The sequence below is a fragment of the Mesoplodon mirus genome (assembly GCF_964341445.2).
Source record: "Mesoplodon mirus genome assembly, chromosome: 1".
In the NCBI taxonomy this organism is placed as follows: Eukaryota; Metazoa; Chordata; class Mammalia; order Artiodactyla; family Ziphiidae; genus Mesoplodon; species Mesoplodon mirus.
Window position 1 is genome coordinate 85,287,629 of NC_138976.1, and position 6,849 is coordinate 85,294,477.

Below are 6,849 nucleotides of genomic sequence, written 5' to 3' on the forward strand. Positions count from 1 at the left end.
TCTGAGCCCAGGTCTACTCAGAAACCTTTGCGTATGTATCTGGAAAGCATTTGCCAAGCAAATATTCATACAACCTAAGTCAAGCGAACAAAATCCATGTAGAAACTACTAAAGTTGTTGACCATGTTCTAGAAGCAAATATGCTAAATATTCAACTAAACATGGATCATGTTACAAAGTCCCAGTTCATTAAATCAACAAACTTATTCATTGCCTACCATATGTAAATAACTAAGATGAAAATGCAAGAAGAGAGATACTAAGATGAATAAAATATGGTCCTTGCCCTCAATAGGCTTAAAGTCTTAGGGCTCTGAACAGCTATAATAAAAGAAAATGAAATCAATTTGTATTAAAGTTGGGATACAAGTAAAATATAAATGTATAAAAAGGAAGGAATCATTCATTCTCTTCAGGAGAACTGAAGACTTCACAGGAAAGGGGACATTTGGAATGAATAGGTTTTCGATAAATATGTATCTACACCACTTAAGAGGAAATCAGCAGTTTCAAATCACCCCCAAACAGACAGTGAGATGATAAACCATTTCGAGAATTCAAGGGCAATTACTAGATAACTGAAAAGCAAACCACAAAACCTTAGGAGCAGTGAACACCAGAGGAAAATGGAAAGACTGTCACCTCTTCTGTGACATCCTACCTCCACTGTCATGTCATCCTGTCCTTTGGGTACTGGCAAAGAAAAACAGTCAAAGGCATAGTTCAGTCTCCAGGAGTGATCCTAGGGTCAAAGAGTGTAAAGGTCACAGCCACACTCTTGTGAAAGATGCTTGGGGGGAAGGAAAAGCCTGCACTTCTCTTGTTCCCAGAGTCACTTAGCATGGCTGCTTCACACCATGCACTGCACCACTGTAATACCACTGTAACTGTCTATTTCTCTCCCTCTCTCTCTCTCTTTCTCTTTCCTGAGATTAGGAGCTGCTTGAGAGCAGGGACCTTGTCTTTCATAACTGTTTTCAGTGCACCCAAAAGAGTGCCTAGCCTAGAATGGATACTCAGTAAGGGATGAATAAACACAAGAATAGAAAACCTACATCAACAACAAACACTCGCAGACTGCCTGTCCCAGGCAGTGCACTATGCCAGATGGCTGAGGCATACAAAGCCCTTAAAGGTTTAATAATCTATTTGGGCAGGCAGTCTGCATGCATAAAACAACAATGCGAAATGAGAAGCACTGGCTGCTAAGCTAGAGTATAGAGAATGAATTGCTAGAGGAGTTTGGAAGAAGGAGCAGTTAGTCAAGCCACCATGCAAAGCAACCTGAAGGAGTATGGGTAGGCACACAATGGTCACCTGAAAGATCAATTAGAAGCCAGCCTAAAACATTGCAGATCCTACAAGAGCTGGGAAAGAGCTGCTCTGGGCAGAGGTTGCTGGCACAGCAGGTTGGCCAAGGAATAAAGTGGCCTTGCTTTTGAGGAAGGCAGGCAAGCAGGCCCTGGGAGACTCAGAGAGCTATAAATGGCGCCACCTAGAGGACATTTCTCAAATCAGCAGAAATATTATGATTTTTTGATGAAATAAAGAGGGTTCAGGGTCATGTTGAAGATGAAAAACATGAAAAAAAGAATACTTTCTTCTGAAAGAGAGGATACCCACACTGCAAAGCCACCAAACAGATATTGTAGATGAAGCAGAGTACCTCAGTGACATCTTTCCATTACCACCTTTAGTAATGCATACAAGTAATCCTCTGCCTCTAATCAAATGTACCTATTTTGTGCTTATCCAAGGTTAGCATTATCACAGGCGGCATTCTACCTCACAATGTGAAGACCATCAAAGTTCCACTGCACTGGAAGGTTCTACAAGACCGGCTATATGGGAGCCATTTTTAAGCTGAGTAGACCATGTTTCAGCCAGAAAAGAATGAATAAGCAAATGAATTAATGTGTACTCAAATCAGATAGTGAGGTATCAGATCACCGAAAATCATGATCAAAATCCTTTTTACACCCAAATGGTCAACAATGACTTAGCTAGTATAAGAGCTTCCTTCCTGCCCCAGAGTTACTACAAGTTGGAGTCATCTGTGCCCCAAGACTCTCTGGCTATGCTGGACTCTGATGCCTAAGACCAAGGCTGCAAACTCGGTGGTCTCTGAGCTGCAGGAGGGTTGCTTTAGACTCAACGGTGCTAATGCAAAAACTGAATTAGCTGCCAGAACTTAAACATCAAATGATTCACACAGAAATCTGGATTTTAGTTCCTGGTCAAGATCTGGCAATTCCACGCCCATATTCCCAGATGGCAACGTTTTCCACCACCTGCTTTACTCCTCATTGCTGTAAAACCTAAACCAGTTTAAATGCCTCATTATAGTAACACGCTGTACCTGTGGGTATTTCAGGTAGGCCCTGGAAGGCAGTTAGCAGGGTGAGGATTGGGGTTTAGAATTAATCAGGTAGGTGATGGAGGCAATTGATTTCTTTCCCATTCTTAGTTTCCATGTTTTTAAATTAAATAATCATTTATCCCATTACACTCATCTCCCTTTGATGATTTCTTGTGTAAACCTCAATAATGACGCAGATCTTTGTCTATTTTGTTCACTCCTGAACCCAGCACCTAGAACAGGGCCTGGGATGTAGTATCAATAGATTCTTAATAAACATTTGTTGAATGAATGAAAAAGAGATCCTCCAGTCAAAGAGGCCACATATTGGCCCCGTGGCAGTCTGCCGATTTTTCCTTAGCCAGATGGTGCCCACCAAAGCTTGGCTCCCTCTGTAAAATGTTCCTTGGCCCTGTGCTTCAAAATCTTGCCTCAAATGGGTTCGCCAAGGAAAATTAGCCACACTAGGGTATCAAGAAAGCTGAAGATGAAACATTGTTGTTCAAAACCCAGATGGAAACATGTATTAATTCCATGTAAATCAATTTTATAGGAAAGTTGATATTCCTATCACAAATTCATTTCCAGTAATGAGCATGTTATACATTGGAGATCATGACACAATATATAGTCAAAGTTGTTAATTACTCAGTGTGTGATAAATTAATGAAACACAGTACACATTGATGAAAAATACATAATTAAAATATCTGTTGTGCTGCCTTCTCAGTGATTAAAATGGTCTTAATCATAACCTTTCAATTAGTTACTATCCTTGTAAATTTTTCAATCTGCCATTCTGAATTTTACCAAGATGTTAGAAAGCTAATGGCTTTTCATTTCCAAAGGCCTCTTCCAAATTCGTCAGTGTACTTCCATCTTTCCATCCTTATACAAATTCCTTTTTTGTGGGTCTGTGTGGTCAAATTTTTTAAAATTATAGTTGATTTACAATGTCGTTAGTTTTAGGTGTACAGCAAAGTGATTCAGATATATATATTCTTTTTCAGATTATAGATTTTCCATTATAGGTTATTACAAGATATTAAATATAGTTCCCTGTGCTATACAGTAGGCCCTTGTATATCTATTTCATATATAGTACTGTGTATCTGTTAATCTCAAACTTCTAATTTATCCCTCCCCACCCTTTCCCCTTTGGTAACCATAAGTTTGTTTTCTATGTCTATGAGTCTATTTCTGTTTTGTAAATAAGTTCATTTGTATCATTTTTTTAGATTCCACATATAAGTGATATCATACGGTATTTGTCTTTCTCTATCTGACTTACTTCACTTACTAAGTAATCCCTAGGTCCACCCATGTTGCTGCAAATGGCATTATTTCATTCTTTTTTATGGCTAATATTCCATTGTGTATGTGCGTATATATATATATATATATATATATATATATATATATACATACCACATTTTCTTTAACCATTCATCTGTTGATGGACATCTAGGTAGCTTCCATGTCTTGGCTATAGTAAGTAGTGCTGCTATGAACTTTGGGGTGCCTGTATCTTTTTGAATTAAAGTTTTCTCTGGATATATGCCCAGAAGTGGGATTGCAGGAACCTCCATACTGTTTTCCATAGTGGCTGCACAAATTTACATTCCCACCAAAAGTGTAGGAGGGTTCCCTTTTCTCTGCACCCTCTCCAACATTTGGTATTTGTAGACTTTTAAAATGATGGCCATTCTGACTGGTGTGAGGTGATACCTCACTGTAGTTTTGATTTGCATTTCTCTAATAATTAGTGATGTTGAGCATCTTTTCAAGTGCCTGTTGGCCATCTGTATGTTTTCTTTGGAGAAATGTCTATTTAGGTCTTCTGCCCATTTTTCGATTGGGTTGTGTTTTTTTTGTTGTTATTGAATTGTAGGAGCTGTCTGTATATTTTGGAAATTAATCTCCTGTTGGTCTCATCATTTGCAAACATTTTCTCCCAGTCCATAGGATGTCTTTTTGTTTTGTTCATGGTTTCCTTTGCTGTGCAAAAGCTTATAAGTTTGATTAGGTCCCACTGGCCTTATACAAATTCTTAAGAGATGATTTGGGTTAAGTACTTTCAACCGTATGGAATGGGACCTAGGATAGAGTGGAGTGAGGAAATTTTGTTCGCTAGAGGCTCCAATATGGCTTGGCAGAGAACTACTAGTGATCCTGCCTTTATTTTAAAAAAAATTTTTTAATGTAGAATCTTTTTTTTAATTTAAAGTACTTACTAATATGTTTATTTTAAATTTTTATAATTTGTTCTTCATGGATTTTTGTATTATTTTTTTATAATATTGACTTAAGATATTATGTATCTTGATTGCTGAGATTTTTGGTGCTCTCTTAAATTTTGCACCCAAGACAAATGCCTCACTTGCCTTACCCTATCCTGGCCCTGGTATGGAAGTTATACATGAATTGGCATACAAGTGGAGAATTTGTCACTCCAGGGAAGGAGTGAGCTGTGGAAGATTATCTATTCTTTACAACTTAAAAATATCCATGATTTCTGCCTGTGGAATTGGAACAAAAAAACTGGGTTGAAAAGACATTGATTGTCCAAATGGAAGAAGTAGAAGCTTCCACAGCCTCCACTAAAACACATGGTATCAGGAAAATCAAATACCCCAAAATGATGAGAAAATGCAGAAAATATCACATATTTTAGGTTCACTGTTTGGCTTACATTAAAAAGTGAAGATTGTAGAATGAGAGCTAAGAAGCCATGTGATCTAGGGAGTTTCTTTTAAATCCAGGAATCATTTCTTAAAAATAAAGCATACTGGAGAGCCAATCTATAAATCTATAAATAAGCTAATCCACTGATGGGGGGTGGGGGGCGTGTGACATGGAAAGCCCACACTTCTTCCTCTTTCCTCTTCCCTCAGGCCATTTTCAAAACCTCTGAGCTAATCCAACTGGCACATTTTACAACAGGGTCATACCTAGAGGGTCTATAAATTGATCCAGGTTCTCCAGCCAGGAAGTGGCAAAGCAGAACTAGGACTTGGGTTTTCTCATTCTCAGTTTTCTATTCCCTATGCCCCCTTTCTTAAGACTGAAGGAGTCTTGGAGGAAGTTGTATTTGGCCTCCAGCTTTCCTGGTCTCAGAATTTGTCATCTTTTGGGGAAGAATCTATGGTCATTTAGTCTTTTACCTATTCTCAGGAAGGCTATAACCTACTGATAATAAATCACAGCTCCCTTCCAGGAGTATTTGCATTTTCAGCTAGATCAAAGCTCCAGTTTAAAGTGTGGTTCTGACCCTTGCTACACATTAGAATCACCTGGGGAGACTTTAAATAATACTGGATGCTGGATTCTCACCCCGAATATTTAGATTTCATTGGTCTGGGGTGGGCCTTGGTATATTTTTAGTACTTTTTAATGCCCCCGGGTATCCCATTGTGCAGGCAAGATTGAGAACAACTGAGTTATAGTAACAAAACTAATTACATATGTGTAGGCCTCAGCCAGTAGGTGGATAACCCAGCCATAATTACCTAGTGGAGGTGGGAAGTAAGGCCAGTCCTGCCTAACAAAGAAGCAGTACTAGGCTCAGCGCTCACATCACCAGATCCAAGCAAGCCCCTCCTCCATCATCTCGTTAGACCTTTAGACCTTTTTTAAAATTTTTATTCATTTAGGCTGCACTGGGTGGCTTGCAGGATCTTAGTTCCCCCACCAGTGATCGAACCCATGCCCCTGCAGTGGAAGTGCAGAGTTCTAACCATTGGACCACTAGGGAATTCCCTTTAGAAATTTTAAAATTTCCTTTTCCCCCTCAATTATATTCTTAAAATCTTTATCAATGTTGATTGTCCTGGGGGGGGTGGAGGGAGGCTCAGAAAATACAAAAAAACACATAGAAGAAAATTAATATTATCTATAATCCTACCACCCAAAGATAACCCTTGTCTACATTTTTTTTGTTTGGTTTTGAGTCTTTTCTATTCAGGTGGATAGACATGAAATTATTTGCAAGTTAAAATCATAGTGGACATACTGTGTATTTATTTTTTAATTTGTATAGTCATATGGAAAAGTGCTCAAATAGAACAAAATTTTACACAAGAAGTGAATCTCCCCTCCTACTGCCAACCCACCTCTCACCTCCTCAGAGGCAGCCAGTGTTACTAGTTCTGTGGCAGACTTCCAGAAATATCTATAGCTATATCTTCTAGTTACAAAAATGCTTGCATACTGTACAACCTCTTCTGTAATTTGGTTTTACTACAATACCTCTCAGAGATGGGTCCACGGCCTGCACTTTTCTTTTTGACACTGCATAGTTTTCCAGTGCAGATTCCCCACAATTTCTTAACCAGTACATTACTGGTGAGTATTTGTTTCCAGTGTTGTGCTACTTTTCTAATAAATATTTATGTATTTAGTTATTTGCTCTTCCCCTGAATTTTTTTCATTTATTAAATATGCTTCAGAAATTATGCTAGTGGCTACTGGGTATTCCATTGTGTGAATTT